The following is a 20,416-nucleotide window of genomic DNA, read 5'->3' as shown; positions in this document are numbered from 1 at the left end:
TTGTGCAGCAGTTGAGCTATGTATTGGAGCGGATCCAAGCTGTATTTGACAACGATCAAACATTGTCACATGTAGACACAGCTGTGGGGTCAAGAGGAAGACCCAGATTCCTTATTCAGAAAGAGCAGCTGCATCATTTGTTGGGAGTCCCAATTCACAGTGCCATGTATAGCTCAGTTGCTGGGAGTATCAAGACGCACTTTGTTCCGTAGAATTAAGGAATATGGACTAAGTGTATCTGGATACTACAGCACCATGTCTGACTCAGAACTGGATAACATGGTGAGAGCTATTAAAACCCAGATGCCCAATGCAGGGTACAGGAGTGTCAAGGGACAGCTCACTGCAATGGGTAGCCCAGTACAGTGGGAGAGGATTCAGGATTCAATGCATTGTGTAGATGTAGCTGCAGTCCTATCCAGATATGCACGACTTGGCTGCACTGTGCGAAGAAGTTACTCAGTCACAGTGCCATGTATAGCTCAGTTGCTGGGGGTATCAAGACTAACTTTGTTCCGTAGAATGAAGGAATATGGACTACCGGTTAGTGCAGGGGTCGGCAACCGGCGGCTCTAGAGCCGCATGCGGCTCTTGAGCACTCCCCTGGTGGCTCTCTGTAGCATTACAAAAAAATCGATGAAAATGTATAATGTTTATTTTTTCACATTTTTATTTTTCATTTATGGTTTCTGTAGGAGGCAAAACGTGACAGAAACATTCTTAAGTTTCCCAAATTTGTAAAAATGTGTAGAATAAATATTAAGTTTCAGCACATAATGTCAACTAAAATTTGTGTCATAACATGCGACACTCGCATGCTGCGCCAGACAGGTGTAAACAAACCGGTGGGTTCTACAGGGAGAAAAAGGAAAATAGCCGACGAAAACCGAGGTTTTAACAATTCGTGGACAGACGCTTATGCCTTCACAGCCAATGCAGATGGATTGCCTGTATATGCTTAATCTGCAGTGACAAACTATCAAGCAACAAAAAAAGTAACATTGAAAGACATTTCCAGGGAAAGCATGTTAAGTTTGCAGCTGACCACCCGGCTGGGAATGAGAGAAAGAGGGCTGTTGCAGAACTGCAGAAGAGAGCAAACTAACTTTTAAAAAGTGGTTCGCAGCTTCAAACTCCACCACTACTGCTAGTTTCGTTGCAACCCGGGAGATAATAAAACGTGGCAAGCCGTTCACAGACGGTGACTATGGGCGCGTTCGGAAATACCACACCGGAGCACACTCGCCTATTAGTTTGCATTGCACAGTGGGCTCAGTGCGCTATTTCCGAACGCGCCCATATGAAGGAGTCATTCATTAAAATATCAGAGCACCTATTCTCAGACTTCAAAAACAAAACTGAGATAATACAGAAAATTAAAGACATGCCTCTCTCCGCAAAGACAGTCAAAGACAGAGCCATAAAAATGGCAAACAACATCACCAGTCAACAAATCAATGATATCAATTCAGCCCCAGCATTCTCGGTTGCCTGTGATGAGTCGTGTGATGCGATTGATATCGAACAAACTGCGCTGTTGTGCAGGTATATAAACGGTGACGGGCCGCAACAAAACATGGCATAATAATGTAATGAAAGTCAAACCATAGCGCACTTTATTTTAATAGATAGGCTAATATCCACTTGCAGCCCTGTTGTCTTCATTATATAAGCATTTTAAGGCTTAAAAAAATGTGCGGCTCCAGATAGATTTTGAATGAATGTTTTTGGTCGAAAATGGCTCATTCAACATCTTGGGTTGCCGACCCCTGGGTTAGTGTATCTGGATACTACAGCACCATGTCAATCAAACATTGTCTCACTGCTGCCAAAACACATGTGTTTTAGCCTAGAAGTCAACACTTGAACAGACAGGAACATGATACTGGTCCCTTGTTTACAGTTGAGAACCCCTGTTAACTGCATGTGACAGAAACACTATGATTTCAGACTTTTGTATTCCAGACATCTTCCATAACAGTATTGTCTCGGATATGTCATAGGTCCCAGAATTTCCAGTGCCCATCGCTGATGAAGATCTCTCAGCAGTTCAGTCTGCAATTGACCCTCTAGCAAATGATGAATCAAATGGCTATAACCCATTCTGACCGGGCACCCATTTTGGTGTTGGCATCATGTTATGCTTTAGCTATTGAAAAATAGCAGATCTACAAGCTCATATCGCGCCACCGAGTGGCGCGATACGAGCTTGTAGGTCTGCTATTTTTGAAAAATCTAAGACACTTTTAGAATCTGATCTCAGGTCAGAATGGGTTAATAATGAAACTGTCAGGATGTAATAGACATTTTTTGAATCTGATCTCAGGTCAGAATGGGATAACCTTTATACAGAGGTGCTAGCTTTTGTGACAGAAACACTATGATTTCAGACTTTTGTATTCCAGACATCTTCCATAAAAGTATTGTCTCGGATATGTCATATAAAAGCACCTGGTTGGCACTAGCCTATTTAGAACAGCAGATACAATATAGTAGTACATAATGTTACATCTTGTCTGTGGTAATGGCACTTTAAGTTTTCATACTAAATGTGCTTTTTGGAGGCTGTCTGAATTGTTATGCACGTTGTATTCAAATAAAAAAATAATTTTCAGTAAATGTGTTCTCAGCATCTTTTTTGTCACATTATTTTTCAAAGTAGCCTAAGATGGACTTAAAATGGCCATGTATGGCTGAAGTGGTTAATTTCTATAGTAAATACTGATATGAACACAGGTTGTCAATATGTACGTGTTTACTCATGACAAGCTACAGTGTTACTACAGTGTTCATAGCTGTATTACAAATTTAGCGTGGGGTTGGAAATAATTTCTCTTTAAGTTGTCAAAAATTGTTTTCCTCTAGTATTGGGCCACTACGTCATTCTAACGCAAAATAAAATCCTACAAATGTGTTTATGGCTACTATACATGTATATTAAAAGTTGTGCTTTGTGGAAATGTTCAAAAGCAAAGTTTTGAGGTTTCAAAGTGTTCTTGGTCAAATGTTATAGTGGATGTGCGGTATTTTATTGGCCTAAAATATTGTCTATAGGCTATACATTTCATGAATCCACTTGCTGACTGGCTGTCAGCATTGAGCAATCTATTTTTATACGAGTTTACAGACACAATAATAGACACTATAAACTTGGGTTTTACAAATTCATACTATTTAAAACTACTTTCAGAATGAGGAAGGGTACCAATAATGATAACTATAATTCAGTTTATTTGCACATGAATTTAAAATAAATTGGAGGAAAAAAGCAATACATTTAAATAGGGGTGGGTCCCGAACCTCGGGACCAATCCGGTACCGAACCGAACATGCTCGAGTACCGGGTACCCATTACAATAATTCAATTTCGGTTCTCTCTATCGGTTCCTGGGTGACACCCTTCACGCACGCACGCACATAAAACAGCTGATTATAATCAGATCATGCTACTCGGAGAGCCAGCAACAGAATGGACCGTGGTAATCGTTCTTGTCGCTCAAAAGTATGGCTTCACTATAGTAGACAATAAAAGCTGTTAGCCAAGTGCAATATGTGTGGAAAAGTAATCAGCGCAAAACCCAGAGACGCCGTTTACGTTGGCGAAAAAGAGGCTGACGAAAGAAAAAACTGAGGAGTGTCACCGAGTGGTCACGAAGTTTGTTGTCAACGGACTACATCCATTCTCAGTTGTTGAATCTCCGTCATTCAGGTAGGTTTAAACCGTTTAAGAAACTTTTCTCAATTCCATTTGTAGCCTACCAAAGTCCTGGCGTCACTCTCCCATACACTGGGCCACGGAAGTTTTTGGTCATCTTAAAATAGTCTCATATAAGAATTGTGGTCCAAAAATAAACAAACCGTCTAAATGATATTGTTGGGGGGGGGTTGTCTTTGTATCGTTTACGGCCGTCAGTCACTCGTATTTGATACAGTCTGTTTCTAGCGAAAATGTAACTAATTCGCGGCAGTAACATTAGCGTTTTCTCTCAGTCAGTTGATTATTTATATTATATGAGTGAAACCGCCAGGATCATTTATTTGATTTATTTAGTGCCTGTTTGACACGATATGAAAATAGTCCATGGGAATTCAGAATGGAGGGGGGAACGTGTGTGTGTGTGCGAAGTCTGTAGCTTGCCCAGGCTAACTTCGAAGAGAGGTGAAAAAAAACAACAAAAGCCTGCATGCAAGCTGCCTTTGTTTCAATGGTTGTTAGCACGTACTATATTATCCACAAATGGCTCAACTGAATGAGGAGGAAGAGGATGTTACACTATTTATTCATTACATGTCTTAAAGTCTAGTTTTTAACGATAGTTCAACTTAGAGCTGCAACGCTCCATCATTCGTCTGCTCCAATCAGATCTGCGTTACCTTGTCCGCGCCCCTTTATAAACGGTCCTCATTTCCCAATCGCTCATCTGTGCTTCCGTTCAGGTAGTCAGGTAACGCGCATCGATCATGTCAGATCCAGACGACAGCACCTCTCACCGCCGCAGCTCTAGGCTGGCTGCCGCCGAGTATGTCCACTGGCCAGACTAACTTATTTACGCCGCGCTCTCCGGCCACGGCATCGTTCCCGAACGGGGCCTAACCCACTCTCAGCTGGTGGATCTCCTTCTCGCCACCATCGAGTCCTCGCAGACTCAGCAGCACGAGTCTCTTAGCCAAGGCAAGAGTAAGGGTAAAAAGAAAAATACAACCCCGCGTTCAGCCGAGCTCGCCCAGGACGAACCCGGCGGCTCCCAGGCCTACGCTGGCCCCGTTCAAAATCCGCATTCGCCGCCATCTCACGACTCCACCGCCCTGCTGCTGTCAGCTATGGCCACCCTGGCCAACGCAGTCGGGGCACTCGAATCACGGCTCTCTCAGCAAGCACCCGTGCACCCTCCTCCAGCGGCCGGCAGCGCCACGCTCTCGTCCTCCTTTCCTCCTCCAAACAACCCGGTGCCTCCCCACCCGCGGTCCGGGTTCACACTCTCCTCCGCCCAGCCAGTTGCCCCTGCCGGTAATTATTTCATTTCTCCCTTTTCCGCCATCTCCTCTCACCTCAGAGCCCCAATAATCGAAGGGAAGGACGTTAACCTAGCCTCTCTCATCCTCCCCACTCCCGAATGCGACAGAAAGCTGGTAGGCTCCGACCAGCTCTCTGCCGTGTTCCGCGCCTCCGATCCCCGCATTAACCGTTCCCTCGACTTCTGCGACTTCGTTATAGCCTTCGGCCTGTTTAGGGACACCCTGTGTGATGCCTTCCCAGAGCGTAGATCCGAGCTAGACTCCTACCTCGCTCTCATTAGCGAAATCAAACGTAGATACGGCGGCCCTATGTTTTACGATTATCATAAAGCCTTCTCAGCTAAAGCGGCTAACTTCCTCGCTCGCTTCAACTCTAGACTCAACTGGGCGTGCCTAGACACAGAGCTGCTCATTCTGCACGTAGGCGGCCACAGGGCCCTTACCTGCTATCTGTGCAACCAAGTAGATCACTCGGCCGAATCATGCCCCAGGTCTGTGTTTCTCGCTCCCTCGGTGAAAAAAGAAAACCGCCCAAAAACTTCGAATCCTTCCGCCTTCGACTCTCAAGATCCCTACCCCCAGGACCTGCCCCCCCCCCCGGGCCAGAGGGACTCCCGCGGAAGAGAGGTGACCTTCTTTAACAACATGCCCATATGTAACAACTTTAACGAAAATGTCTGTACCTTCGGTAAATGCCAATTCTCTCACGTCTGTAGCTACTGCAAAGACCCCCACCCAAAGTCCGTGTGCCCGAGGCGAACCCGCCCTCCGAGGGATGCCAGCAGGGAGGGTCCACCTCACAAAACTCCTCGATACTCCAAACCATTCTAAGCAGCCACCCCTCTACCCCCATCCACATTCACGCTTTATCCGCCGCTCTATCATCTCACCCCGACCCAGTATTCACGGACTATCTCCTCACAGGCTTATCGCAAGGTTTCCGCGTCGGCGTTCTCTCACCCCTCACTCACTCTCATGTGTTTCCTAATCTCCAATCTGCCCTGTCAGAACCAGAAATAGTCGCTTCTCTCCTGGAGAAAGAGGTTCTCAAAGGCTTCATGGTAGGGCCCTACCCCACCCCGCCTTTCAATCCGTTTCGCAGCAATCGGGATCGCTACGCGAAAGTATTCAGGGAAAAAACGTTTAATCATAGATCTGTCAGCCCCCCGCCACGACCTGTGCCCCAGCGTAAACTCCATGATTCCGCTCGAAAACTTTTCTCTGCATTACGCTTCCATCGACGACGCAATAAAACTCATTAAAATAGCAGGCCAAGGCGCTTGGTTGGCAAAAGCAGATATCACAGACGCCTTTAAAGTAATGCCAATCCACCCGTCCCAGTGGTCCCTTTTCGGCGTTAAATGGGAGAACTTGTTTTATTTCGACACTCGCTTAACGTTCGGCTGTAGAAGCAGCCCCCACATATTTAACCAGCTTTCGGAGGCTCTCTGCTGGGTTCTGCTGAATGTTAACCGTCTACCCTTCGTCCTCCACCTTCTCGACGACTTTCTGTTAATATATTTTCCCTCCCAGTCCCCCCCCACCAGCCTCCGTTCACTCAAAGAAACGTTTAACGCCCTAGGGGTCCCCCTCTCGTCCGAAAAAACAGTCGGCCCGGCCAAGTCCGTCGAGTTTCTCGGCATCCTCCTAGACTCCGTAGAGATGAAAGCCTCCCTCCCGTTGGAAAAGCTAACTCGTGTCAGAGAATTAATCCAGAGCGCCGCTTCACCGCGCACCAAGCGCCAGCTGCTTTCACTTCTGGGTCATTTTAATTATGCAATCAAAATAATTCCCCAGGGCCGCTCGTTCATATCCCGGCTGCTGGAGTTGGCCAGCAGCGTCGATTCCCTCAGCGACGTAGTTGTTCTAGATGCAGGCTGTCAGTCCGATCTCTCATTCTGGTCAAAGTTGTTGCAAGATTGGAACGGTATTTCCCTCTTCCATCACGACCCCGTAACTCCGGCTCACGAAATGCACTTATTCACCGACGCGGCGCCTTCTGCAGGTTTTGGGGGGATCTTCCAAGGGGAGTGGTTCTCCGACAGCTGGCCCGTCGAACTAACTCAGCCACCGGTTTCTATAGCCCACTTCGAACTGTACCCCATCGCCGTAGCCTGCAAGCTCTGGGGGTCCCGCTGGGCTCGCAAGCGTATAGTGTTCAACTGCGACAATGAGGCCACAGTCTTCGTCATAAATAAAGGCCGCTCCTCCTCCAATCAGATCATGCCCCTTATGAGATTCATCACCTGGTCCTCTGTCATGTTCAACTTCACGGTCCGTGCAGCTCACGTCCCTGGCCACCATAACAATATCGCCGACTGTCTCTCTCGTTTCAAACTCCAGGAGTTCCACCAGCGATGCCCTTCCGCCAAGCCACTCCCCCTGATCTGCCCGGCGCACCGAGAGCTGGTTCTGTCCTGATGCCCCACATCCATTACCTCCGTTCTCTCGCCAACGTCTATATTAGATCCGCCCTCGCCCCCGCATCTTGCTACGCCTCGGCCTGGCGCAAGTTCGGTCAGTTCTGCGCCTGCCACTCCATTCCTCTCTTCCCAGTACTAGTCTCGACCGTCACCCCTTTTCTCACCTTTAATTTCAAGCTTAACCATCTCAGCTACGGCTATATGAGCGGTCTAATAGCAGGGATCCAGTTCCACGCCCGCCTTCGCGACCCCCTTTTCCCTAGCCTGTTCACCAACCCACATATCAAACTCCTCCTAAAGGGCTTTCAGCGATCGTCACGTCACGTCCCGGACCAGCGTCTCCCCATTACTCTAAACATTCTCCACTCCCTCGTCTCGGAACTCAGGAAAGGAGTCTTCACTCCGTATCTAGACCTCCTCCTCGAAGCCGCCCTTCTCCTCGCCTTCTATGGATTCCTTAGAGTAGGCGAGTTCACAACCAGGTCCACGGCGTTCGACCCCTCCAGAGACGTCTGCATCTCCGACCTGCGCTTCACCCCCACCTGCTTCAACCTATCTCTGAAACACTCAAAAGCTGACCGTGACCACAGAGGCTGCCTCGTCTCGGTGGCCAAGGTCCCCGGCAACTTCTGCCCCTTCTCTTCCATGCTGCGCTTCCTCTCCGTCAGACAACGCTCCTCTGGCCACCTTCCTCTCTTCAGCCTCCCGAATGGTCTCCCTCTCCACCAGCACGCCTTCACCTCTCACCTCCGCTCCCTGCTCCAAAGATGTGGCCTCCCGCCTGACCGTTACTCCAGCCACTCCCTGAGAATCGGAGCCGCCACCACCGCTGCTGCCAGCGGCGTCTCCGTCCCGACCCTGCAGGCCCTGGGCCGATGGTCGTCCTCCGCCTTCTCCTCCTACGTCCGACCTTCCTCCGCCTCCGTGCTTGATGCCCAGAAGTCCATGGCATCTTCCAGCGCGGTACCTACATTGACTGGTGGATGTGTCGGGTGGCGGGTACCTCCTCTTCTGCCCACTTCTAAACATGTTCTCCCTCTCCAGGACGCCCACTCACTTCCTCCTAAACGACGGTCGACCCGTCCTCCGGCCACGCGGGCCTCCTCCGCCGGGAGTCTCCCTGTCTCGCCACCGTCGCCAGGTGAACCAAAGTTCTCGCCACTGCTCCTTCTCGCAACCCTCTGCCGAGAGGTCGTCCACTCCTACGCTGCTAACCCCACTCTCTCTTTTTCCATCCGCCTCTGCAAGGTCCCATCTCCGCAGGCTCCTCTCTCTCTCTCCTCCAGGCCCCAGGCGGTCCAATGGCGCCCTAGGGCAACCCAAGCCGGTAAACGACCTCCAGGTATGTCCTTTAAATTCCTTTTGGGGGGCAGGCTCAAGAGCCCCCCCTGCCTCCGCCAGGCAGGATCCGAACCGAGGCTCTGGTCCGTCCCCAGGGGGCCCACGCCAAAGCTCCTCCACTGTCTCCTCCTCATACTGTCATCATTCTGTTATCATACTGTCAGTCACTTCTCTGTCCATTCACTCAATCCCAGCTCCATACTGTAATCAATTCATCTGCAATAAATCTCACCTCCAACCTCCGCCCTCCGTCTTAAGTGTAAGCTCGTTAAGAGTTGAAGTCTAGTTTTTAACGATAGTTCAACTTAGAGCTGCAACGCTCCATCATTCGTCTGCTCCAATCAGATCTGCGTTACCTTGTCCGCGCCCCTTTATAAACGGTCCTCATTTCCCAATCGCTCATCTGTGCTTCCGTTCAGGTACCCGCCACCTCCCCGACGACCGCCCAGCAGCAGGCTCCACCAGGTCGGCCCCAGGGGGGCAGGCTCAAGAGCCCCCCCTGCCTCCGCCAGGCAGGATCCGAACCGAGGCTCTGGTCCGTCCCCAGGGGGCCCACGCCAAAGCTCCTCCACTGTCTCCTCCTCATACTGTCATCATTCTGTTATCATTCTGTTATCATACTGTCAGTCACTTCTCTGTCCATTCACTCAATCCCAGCTCCATACTGTAATCAATTCATCTGCAATAAATCTCACCTCCAACCTCCGCCCTCCGTCTTAAGTGTAAGCTCGTTAAGAGTTGAATTGACATTGAGCTTTTTTGTTAAACATTTGACCTCTTTTATATCATTTTGGAACCGAAATAGGGAACCGTTAAGAACCGGAATCGATAAGCAGAACCGGAATCGGTACCGGACTCGAAAAAATCCTAGCGATACCCATCCCTACATTTAAATATGAAGTGATCAATCTATGTGCCAGAAAGGCCAAGCTAATTGTCGCATTTCTTTAAAAACCAAGGTGTTGATAACCGTGCATATGGGGAATATTAGAAAGAGAAATGACAAAAACATACAGAGTTGCTCATCCCACAAATGCAAGTTCCTTGTAGTGGATACCGGTACATATTTTAAAGAGAAATAAACAGGCTTTCCAAACATAAAAGGTTAATATCTGACAAAGTTATCGATCGATTGTTTGATTGATTGATTTAAATTTGTATTAAGTTTGTACAGTTCAACGGAAGTACAGGTCAATATAAAAACTGCTACGAGGACAAAAGAAAAAGCACTAAGACAGAGTCTTAGGGCCGATTCATACTCCTATTTTAGAGCTGAATAAAAGTCGGTTCGGCACTGTAGAGCCTACAATTTGACGTAATTTGAGGTTCGGGGGGGGGGGGGGGGGGGGGGGGGGGGGTACCGTCCTAAAGTCGGCTCTTCGGTGCTACTGAAAATTTCTGATGAGCCGAAATCATTCCGGCACTACAGCGCCGAAACAGCTGTAAAATAGGAGTATGAATCGGCCCTTAGGGTCCTTAAAGACATATAGATAAAACTTCTATGAAACAAAATAAATCATCGTATACACAGTTAAAAATCACACCTGTGTGGCGTGAAGGGCGCTCTTATATAATACTCATACATCATAACAATGTGATTCCGGCCATTCACATTCTATGTCCAGCTTTTAATGTTTGTGTTTACACTACGACGTAAAAATGGCCATTCATTATCAATGGAAGTTAGTGTTAGGACAAAGGCACTTATTTTTTTATTTATTTTACAGGGGCCTGTTCTGAATTGTATAGCTGCCCGCAACTGCTCTTTGAGAGAGGTTTTGAAGGAGTCTAGGGATTCACATTTCTTAACAGCTGTTGGTATTTCTGGTTTTCTGGACCCACTGAAAAATTGTCCATTAATATTTCCCATAGAGATTTAAACCTTCGATTCTGTGAAAAAAAAAAAAAAGATCGCTAATCAAAGGGCAGGGTTAACCCTAACCCTATCATTAAATATTAAATTATTCTTTTTCACAGAATCAAAGGTTTTATGGTAATGAATCACCAGGATCCTGGTTGGATGGCTTACACAATTGATATAGTTTTGTAAATTTCTATGGGGAAAATGTTCCCCATAGTTTTCAGTGTCCATAAATCCACTGATATGCTCTATAGCAGCGGTTCCCAAACATGTTTTGGCCATACACCCCCTGTTACCTCCTGACACATGGGACCCACATGGAAATAGAAATGGCATAAGCTATATAGACATACTTCCTATTTATCCACAATCCACATATATGAACCTGAATATGGCGTAATATGCAGCATAGGCTATATTCTGAGTATATTTGCCATATTGGCACAATATGTTAATATATTTAAAATAAAACCATAGCACCACCATTAGCCTTTTCATGTCGCACACCCCCTAGAAGGCGCCCGCATACCACAAGTGCTGTGTCATGTCATGTGAATGAATGTACTGACTGAACAATGTGTGTGTTTAAGCCCGGACTGTATTGAGAGGCGCACACGCCGGAGGTAATAAAACTACATGTGATGATAACAGATATGCAAGTGTGAACGAACTAACGAAGCCAAATAAATACTACCTCTACAGTTAAAGTACGTTGTCAAGAGTTGCTCATATCGGTAATAACCTGCACATGCTGCACGCACCAGTTTGGGAACCACTGTTCCATAGGAAAATCATGGTCAAGGACTTTGTTGACATTAAGGAACGGTATAAAAGGTCAACTAACCACTTCTTCCCTGTATTTCTCATTAGCTTCAGGTGTGCATTTTGGCCCAAGCATTTGCCCCTAACTGCAACTAAAGGGTTTCCCCCCCTGTATGAGTGTCAATGGGCTTTTCCCTTTTATTATTTTATATTATTTTTTTAGATCACGATTGATAGCAAAGTCTTTACCACACATGTTACAAGTTAACACCTTGAGGGCCCGGGCCTATTTAATCCATTAATAATATGTGCCCATCGTCAGCAAGCGCCTCTAGGCTTGCTGACGATGGATCGGTTTTCATAGCACTCATTTGACAGAGATTATCAATCTCCGTCTCGGGCACATGACCGTGCACTTGAACTTGACTTTGATTTACGTCATGGGCCCTGATGGTGTTAAAGGCTTCTCACCTGTATGAGTCTTCATGTGTTTGTTTAGATGACCAATCTGAGAAAAGCCTTTACCACACACGTTACAAGTAAAGGGCCTTTCCCCTGTATGACTATACATGTGTGTTTTTAGCTGACTAATCTGAGAACAGCCTTTACCACACACGTTACAAGTAAAGGGCCTTTCCCCTGTATGACTACGCATGTGTATTTTTAATTGACCAATCTGATTACAGCCTTTACCACACACGTTACAAGTAAAGGGCTTTTCCCCTGTATGAATATGCATGTGTAATTTTAGATAGCCTTGCGAAGAAAAGCCTTTACCACACACATTACAAGGAAAGGGCTTTACCCCTGTGTGAGCCCTCATGTGTATTTTTAGTTGACTACTAGAAGTGCAGCCTCGACCACACATGCTACAAGTAACGGGGTGTACCCCTGTATGTTTCATCATGTGTGATTTTAGATTTTTCGAAGACAAACGTTTACCACACACGTTACAACTACAAGTAGGCGCCTTTTCCCCTGTATGAGACCTCATGTGTATTTTTAGACTACTCCTCGTAGGAAAACCTTTACCACACACTTCACAAGTAAACAGCGTTTCCCCTGTATGAATTGAATTTAAGTGTTCCTTTAGAGCAAAATGTCTAGCAAAACCTTTGCCACAAACTTGGCAAGTAAAGGGCTTTTCACCTGTGTGAGTTCTCATGTGTTTTTTTAGACCATCATACTGAGAACAGCCTTTACCACACACATCACAAATAAAGGGCTTTTCCCCTGTGTGAGTCCTCATGTGTGTTTTTAGTGTAGTACTATTAGCCCAGCCTTTACCACACACATCACAAGTAAAGAGCTTTTCCCCTGTATGAGCGTGCATGCGTGTTTTTGGCTTTTCCCTTGTATGAGCATGCATGTGTTTTTTTAGTGAACTACTACTATCCCAGCTTTTACCACACACATCACAAGTAAAGGGCTTTCCCCCTGTATGAGCAGGCATGAGTCTACGGGCTTTTCCTCCTGTATGAGTTCTCATGTGTGTTTTTAGATTGCTACTCCAGTTAAAACCTTTACCACACACATGACAAGTAATCAGAGTTTCCCCTGTATGAGTCCTCATGTGTGCTTTTAGAGCACCACTCTGAGAACAGCCTTTACCACACACATCACAAATAAAGGGCTTTTCTCCTGTGTGAGTCCTCATGTGTTTTTTTAGATCACCACTCTGAGAACAGCCTTTACCACACACATCACAAATAAAGGGCTTTTCCTCTGTATGAGTCCTCATGGAGGGAGTTTGTTTTGATGATTTCAGGTCCTGGGACAGCTTGCTGCTCAAAGACAATCTTTGTCCTTCCACATGTTGAGTCTTGTGTGATTTCAGTGTGTTTGAAGTTGACTGACCTTCACTGGTCTCCAACCAATCATCACTGTCTTCAGTGTAATATTCAGTTGACTGACCTTCACTGTTCTCCCACTCACTGTCTTCAGTGTCAGATTCAGAACAGTGTGAAGAGAGGAGCTGGTCGTCACTAGTTGGCTGTGATGTTCCACAGTCCTCTACATCAGCTTGTGTTTTCATGTGTTGAGTTGAAGTGCTGGCTACAGGCTCTGTCTCTCTGTTTTCATCATCATGACCATCTTCACTTTTCACTGCTAGTAATGTCAACGTTGACTCATCAGACTCCTCTGGTCTTTGAAGTAGCTCCTCATGTTCCTCTTTAATCTGTGGAGGTTGTGGTTCCTCCTGGACCAGACTGGAGCTCCTCTCCTGTTGTTCATTGAAAACCTCCTCTTTACACACAGGGAGGTGTGGGGCGGCTAGAAATAAAGACAAAAAAAAAATCACACTCATGTGAAGTGAAGGGGTGCTCTTATCATCATACATCCTCATACATCACATCATACACATAGACACACAAAGCTCGACATTACACTTTTGAGCCCCTTGTCAAGAACTCACTTGTCCGGGTAAATATTAGTCATTATTTATTTTATTCTCCTGAATAAAGTGTCTGGTGCAACGCACAGGTCCTGGCGGTACTCCTAGTGAGAGCAGGAGTGGACCTGGTGGACCTGGTGAGACGTAGGAGGGTCCCGAACAGGAGTCAACACACAGAGCCTAGTCCCTCCACATGCCAGAATTGTACCTCCCAGTCCCAGCAGATTAGTTCCGGAGTGGATTCAACGGATTGTGTGGCCCTGGTCTTTCCCTAGTGGGTCTGATCGAGGGTAGCTACTGGGACATAAGTCGGGACTTGATTGACCATGCAGCCAATCGGGAACTATGTCCTTTTTTGGGAAACACAACATTATAGACATACAAAAACTAGACTAGAGCACAGCCTCATTGCACACGTAAAGGCCTCCTGCATGAATACATCTAAGCAAACTCATTTTTCCTAAAGCCTTTTTAGCCTACACACCCGTCGACCTGTGGCAGTAGTAACACATTTCGCAGGTGAATTAGTATGTTACAATACTAATTCACCATTGAGCAGCCTGCCCTGCACCAAATGTCACATGATAGAACAACATCTATCTATGATAGAACAGCATCTATCTATGATAGAACAGCATCTATCTATCTGCATAAAAGATGAATAGTCATCAGCAAAATTACAAATTGATTATCTAGGTTAAGGTTATATATAAAAATAAAACGATTGTACAATAAAATATTGTTGTCGTGTTATTGGCTTAAATTGGCAAAAACCGTCCTAAAGTCGGCTCTTCGGTGCTACTGAAACATATCTAAGCAGACAGATAAGAAGGTGCAAGACCATTACGAGCTTCAGAATTTCATTTTAAAATCAATCCTAAAAACCACAGGGGGCCAGTGCAGTGAGGTTAAACCCGGAGTAATTTGATCTCTCATCTTACTTTTGTTAAAAGTCTAGCTGCCACATTTTGTACAAGTTGCAACATTCCTGTTGTTTTCTTTGGTAGGCCAGAAAAAAGGGCATTGCAATAGTCAAGTCGAGAGAAGACAAAGGCATGGATCAGTGTTTTGGCATCTTCTAAAGACATATATGCTCTAATTCGTGACATGCTTCGAAGATGAGAAAAGGCAGTCTTGGTAGCCTGATTAATGTGCACATTAAAATTCAGCTCAGCATCGATAAGAGGTTATTTACTGTGAACATGCTTTCTACAACCAGGTTACCGAGACTATCCACGGTAACCTGGTATTCTACTATATTGATTTTTCTGCACAACCAGTTATGAGGACTTACAGTAGCATGAGAAAGTTCTCGCTCATCCAACATTTAATGCTGGTTAGACAAGTCAATAATGGGTCAAGATCAGAGTCTGGGTCTACAGAAAGATATAGCTGGGTGTCATCAGCATAAAAATGGAAGTTCACAACATGAGTGCTAATGAGTTCTCCCAACGGTAGTACGTACAGAGAAAAGAGCAAAGGGCCTAGGATTGAGCCCTGAGGAATACCAGAACTGATGTTGTGTTTGTCTGGAGCAAAGTCAGTTAAATTAACAGAGCAGCTTCTGTTAACTATGACAAAAACCAAGACAGGGCTGTGCCTGACAAATCAATAAAGTGCTCCAAGCGATGTATTAAGAGGAGTAGGAGAACGGATACATAGTTATTGTCAGTGGCCACCTAAGATAATTTACTACTTTTACAAGAGCTGTTTCAGTGCTATGATCATTTCTGAAGCCGGATTGAAATGTATTATGCACTTTGTTGTTCTGGAGAAACACATCCAACTGATTCAAGATAATAGTTTTCTATGATTTTGCCCAGAAAGGGCAGATTAGAGATGATTATAGTTTCCTAACACAGAGGGATCTAGATTGTGTTTTTTTTTAAGTAGGGGCCTGACTACAGCCGTTTTCAGTGCGTCCGGAAAGACACCTGATTTTATGGAGCAGTTTACATTTTTTTTGGATATCTCCAATGACTGTCTAAGACCTCTTTGAGGAAGGGGATGGGAATAGTGTCCAATGAACATGTGGATGATGTCATCTGTGTTATGGTTTTGCGGAGGCTGTCTTCATCTACTGTACAGAAGGATACCAGACTTACCCTAGGGCGATCAACACTATCATGCAAGGCACAATTGGCTGTGTTAGCAGTTGGTGGATTAGTGTTAGCAGCCACATTTGTGATACGAGCTTGGATGTTAAGAATTTTACTGTGGAAGAATGATGCAAACTCCTAAGAATGTCTAGGATAATAATGTATTTTTTTTTTCAAACACGTTCATGAGTTACACGAGTTGTGTTGTAATCGTTTCATTTGCCGTTTTTGAAAACTTTTAAGAGTTACAAGGTTTGCCTCGGACACTCTCGGATAGCTAGGACAAATAAAGAGGATAGAGCACGGAGGTGCGGCCCGGTCTCCTGCGGGAGGTTTGCACATGCTCAGTGTAAACAGGAACTGCGATGATGGAGTGTTCCAGCAGAGGTTCTAGATAGAAAGCTCATAACTTGTTATGTAAATAATGAGATCCAGAACAGTTGAGAATTGAACAGCAGTCACCCTTCCCTTTTCAAATGTTTTATATCATCCACTGCACTTGAATGAACAGTATCCATGTCCTTTGTCATTTCACAAAAAGAAAAGTTTGACATGGACATTTGACATTAAAGAACATGGGAAATCCACCAAAGCAAACATACAAAAACATTAACATTTAGTAAATGTACTTGTCCTTTATCTTTATGTCCTTTTTTCCACAGTTGAAATTGATATACTTTTTTTTAAATAAATACAAAATCTACTTTGTACTATTCTCTTTTTTTATATCCTTTTTATTATTTCAGTTCAGGGTCAGCAACTCTCATGCAGCTCTAGCACCTCTGCCGGAACACTCCATCATCGTAGTTCCCGTTTACACTGCACATGTGCAAACCTCACGCAGGAGACCGGTCCGCACCTCTGTGCTCTATCCTCTTTATTTGTCCTAGTCGGATAGGAGGAAAAACCCCAAAACAAACTTCTCAGGGTTTCTGGGAAGTCGACACACAATGTATTGGCTAAGGGGTGTCATGGAATGTCGGGCTGTTGTTGTTTTTTTTTGTATTCAGTGACTTATTGTGATCTTTCCTTATATTCGTATACATATTTACCACTGTCGATTGGATATATGCTCCTGCTATGTGTGAACAGAGATTTACGATGACGATGACAATGTCAATGACGACTGTCAGGTGCGGGGAGCGGAGGAGGAGGAGCTGTCTATTGGAAAACATGGCTTTTTCCCCAGTAAAAGAGACACTTAGAGAGAGAGGTTTTGTGTGTGTGATACTCTGTTGTTCAGTGTGTAAACGGTGATAGGAGGACCGAGAGAGAGAGAGAGACGTCACACTGGGGGTGCATACTTAGTTTAGACTAGTCATTGGTTAGACATTGGTTAAGGTTAGGTTTAGGTGTGCTGCCCCGTGGGAGGTTAGGTTTAGGGTGAGGGTTTGAGATAGGTTGTAGTCGTAGGACTAATGACTGGTCTAACCAATGACTAGTCTAAACATTGCACAACAGGCATAAACTTCGTCTTTTGGATCAAACTTCGTCCTGGGCGTCGGCCATTACTAATAGAAAGGACAAAGAACTTTGTCCTGGGCGATGGGGGTGTTAAAAACTGCTCCCGATGTGTTCACAAAAGCCTGAGTAGACAATAAACATTCATGTTGAAAGTGAAATATCCCTTAAAACAGCACATACCTATAAGGTACAACTTTACAACAGGTTGCATCATTGCATCAAACGGTCCACGTCCCTCGTCCGTCTCTGGCTGTTCCTCTGAAAACGTTGAGTGTCTTTTGGAGGCCATCTCTCCAGATACGGTAGACCTCTCCCTGTGGTGCTCTGTGGAAATCACTGGTATAAACAGATTGTAGGCTATCATTCAGTAACGGGTGTTATTATTCAAGACAATATAAAATAAGTAGGGCTGTGAAATGATTACAATTTGTAATCAGATTAATCACAGCTTCAAAATCATTAATCATGATTAATCACCATTCAAACTGATGATAGTGTACTCCCAGATAATGGTATCAAATGCGGGTCTGTGGCCTAATGCATAATATAATAATAAAAATCACACCCCTGTGAAGTGAGCAGTGCAATGCAATGCAAATCACAGGGGTGTGATTTTTATTATTATTACAGTATTAGTTTTTTTCTTATGAAAGCAGAGTCTTCTGTTTCATACGGTATATAGTATGTACATGTCGCTATAGGCCTTATTTTGTGAATAATAGTTCTTCAGGTCCATGCATTCTCTGAAATCCTCTCTGAAAAAGAGTATTTTAGACAAGGTATGGACCTGACAACTAAATATTCACAAAATAAGGCCTATAGCGACATGTAGGCTACCTTCCACCGATCGTTTCAGAACGATAGTATAACGGTGAGACGCGTTAGTGGTTGACATGTCTGGACATGTTAGGGCAAAGAACCACAGGAGCGATAAGCGATGGAAAAGAGCTTCATCCACTCGAGAGAGACGCTAATCCCGGCTGTGATTTCGACAAAATGACAGACAACTCGATGGCTTCCGCAGTTTAGGATGAGCCATGTGTATTCGTTATACATTACAAACGGGTCGATTACGTCCCAGACGCCTTCATTGCGGTCTTATCACTGCAATTATAATGAATAAAAAGTCGGTTACAATCACACTACGGAGTACGGATAGTGTTGGCTGCATTGGCTGGCGAAGGCGCTATGGCTAATGGCGATGATGGTGATCCACGGTGTCGAGAGAATCGCTAAGCCCGGTTGTGATCTCTTCTATACGGGCTTCTTTGCCCAAACATGGCTGGTGAAGACATATAAAGCGGCCAGTTGATCATCTCTCTCATACGTGCTTCTCCTATGGCGGTCCCTCTATAATACGTCATTCGTTTCGCGTATCGTTATGAAATGGCAACCGTTGCAGATTATTCTTGGTTTATATACGGGCAGAGGGCTATCTTTTTTCGAGAATGAGAGGACGAGGTGCAAGGCAGTTGCCGTTGGAGGCGTTATATCTGCCGTTATATATTTTTTCCGAGAATGAGAGAGATGCAAAGCGATCACAACGCGCAGTGGGGCCTGGGGGGGTTCCACGGCTGTGATCTCTCCTAGTATACGTGCTTCTTTGTCCAAACATGGGTGGTGAAGACGCGACGGCGAAAAAAAGACAGTTGATCATATCTATCTCCTATACTGCTTCTCCTATGGCGGTCCTTCGAGAATACGTCATTCGTTTCGCGTATACCTGTCCATGTGCGTGTTGAAAACGTTATGAAATGGCGATCGACCGTTGCAGATTATTCTTGGTTTATATACGGGCAGAGGGCTATCTTTTTCCGAGAATGAGAGGACGAGGCGGCGGTGCAAGGCAGTTGCCGTTGGAGGCACAGTGGATGAGTGAGTGGGGGGAGGGACTGAAACTGCAATGCGATCTGAGACGAAGAGACTCCCCCTACATTGCTGCCTCGGGAGAAACCATGTAGAAACAGGAGGGGAGGGGAATCGAGTGTATTCACACACACTAGAGCATGGGTACCTCCATTTTAGATCCCCTGACATCTGCGTTGGTCTATGCCGTGCAGGCCGCCTCCAGTACGTCGTAATGGATACGGCATGCCCGCATAGACCAGACCTCTTTTCAGGAGGGGGGGGGGCTTTTAACTCCCGGATCACATACCGGACCTTTGTAGAGCCGATCGGTGTTACTTTCTATGTTGTCCGGGCGTGTATAAATATGAAGCACATTAATCATAAAAAACCCCATAAAACGTATTAGTACGTCCTGCGCATACGGCGTTCGAGATTAATAAAGCGTATTAGTACGTTTCCAGCATTGTATGTGTTAAGTTGTCATGCATTAGAACAAAACTTCCATTTAACAAACATAATCAATTATTATAGTGGAGAATAATGGAGCAAAACGTGCAAAAATGCAATTCTGAGGTCAATGACTCCTCAAGGTCACCAGAGGTCAGTCAGAAAGTGGTTCCACCCGGGCCCCAAAAATAGGGGGCCCGTGTGAGAGATGCTGCGAGCTGGCCCGGCGCGACTGGGGGGCCGGGTGGGGGAATCATATGGCGCTGGGTGGCTGAACAGACGCCGGTGTCCGTTTGGCGAACTTTGTCTGTTCGGCCATGTTTGAAAACCTTTCCCTAACGGCGGGGAAACCGGTCAATAAAAGTAGGATGCAATGTCTCCCCGCTCAGCATCAAGGTTTGGATTAGGGTAAGGTACAGTAAAACATTTAGGCCAAAATTATTACACAGAAATTCCTGGGGACTTGTTTCCTGTTCCTATATTATCCAGATATTATCATTGACATGTGTTTTGCCAAGATTATCGTATAGTGAAAATACATACTACGGTTTGGGTGGTCTTCAGGTTCCTCCTGTTTAATAGAGATGTCTTCAGGTTCCTCCTGTTTAAGAGAGCTGTCTTCCGGTTCCTCCTGATTAAGAGAGATGTCTTCAGGTTCTTCCTGTTTAAGAGAGATGTCTTCAGGTTCCTCCTGTTTAAGAGAGCTGTCTTCAGGTTCCTCCTGTTTAAGAGAGATGTCTTCAGGTTCTTCCTGTTTAAG

At 45.5% G+C, this 20,416-nt stretch overlaps 1 long non-coding RNA gene across 1 annotated transcript; it reads right to left on the bottom strand.

The window, feature by feature from the left end:
* Positions 1 to 12,807: 12,807 nt before the first annotated feature.
* On the bottom strand, positions 12,808 to 20,281 carry LOC310868266. The gene is made up of 3 exons (XR_014570069.1): positions 20,200 to 20,281; positions 17,542 to 17,697; positions 12,808 to 13,677 (listed from the first exon to the last, which is right to left on the bottom strand). It is a non-coding gene; the product is annotated as an uncharacterized lncRNA (long non-coding RNA).
* Positions 20,282 to 20,416: the final 135 nt, after the last annotated feature.

Source organism: Protomyctophum parallelum (genome assembly GCF_964188405.1).
Source record: "Protomyctophum parallelum genome assembly, chromosome: 12".
Taxonomy (NCBI): Eukaryota; Metazoa; Chordata; class Actinopteri; order Myctophiformes; family Myctophidae; genus Protomyctophum; species Protomyctophum parallelum.
This window is presented reverse-complemented; position numbering and strand designations above follow the sequence as displayed.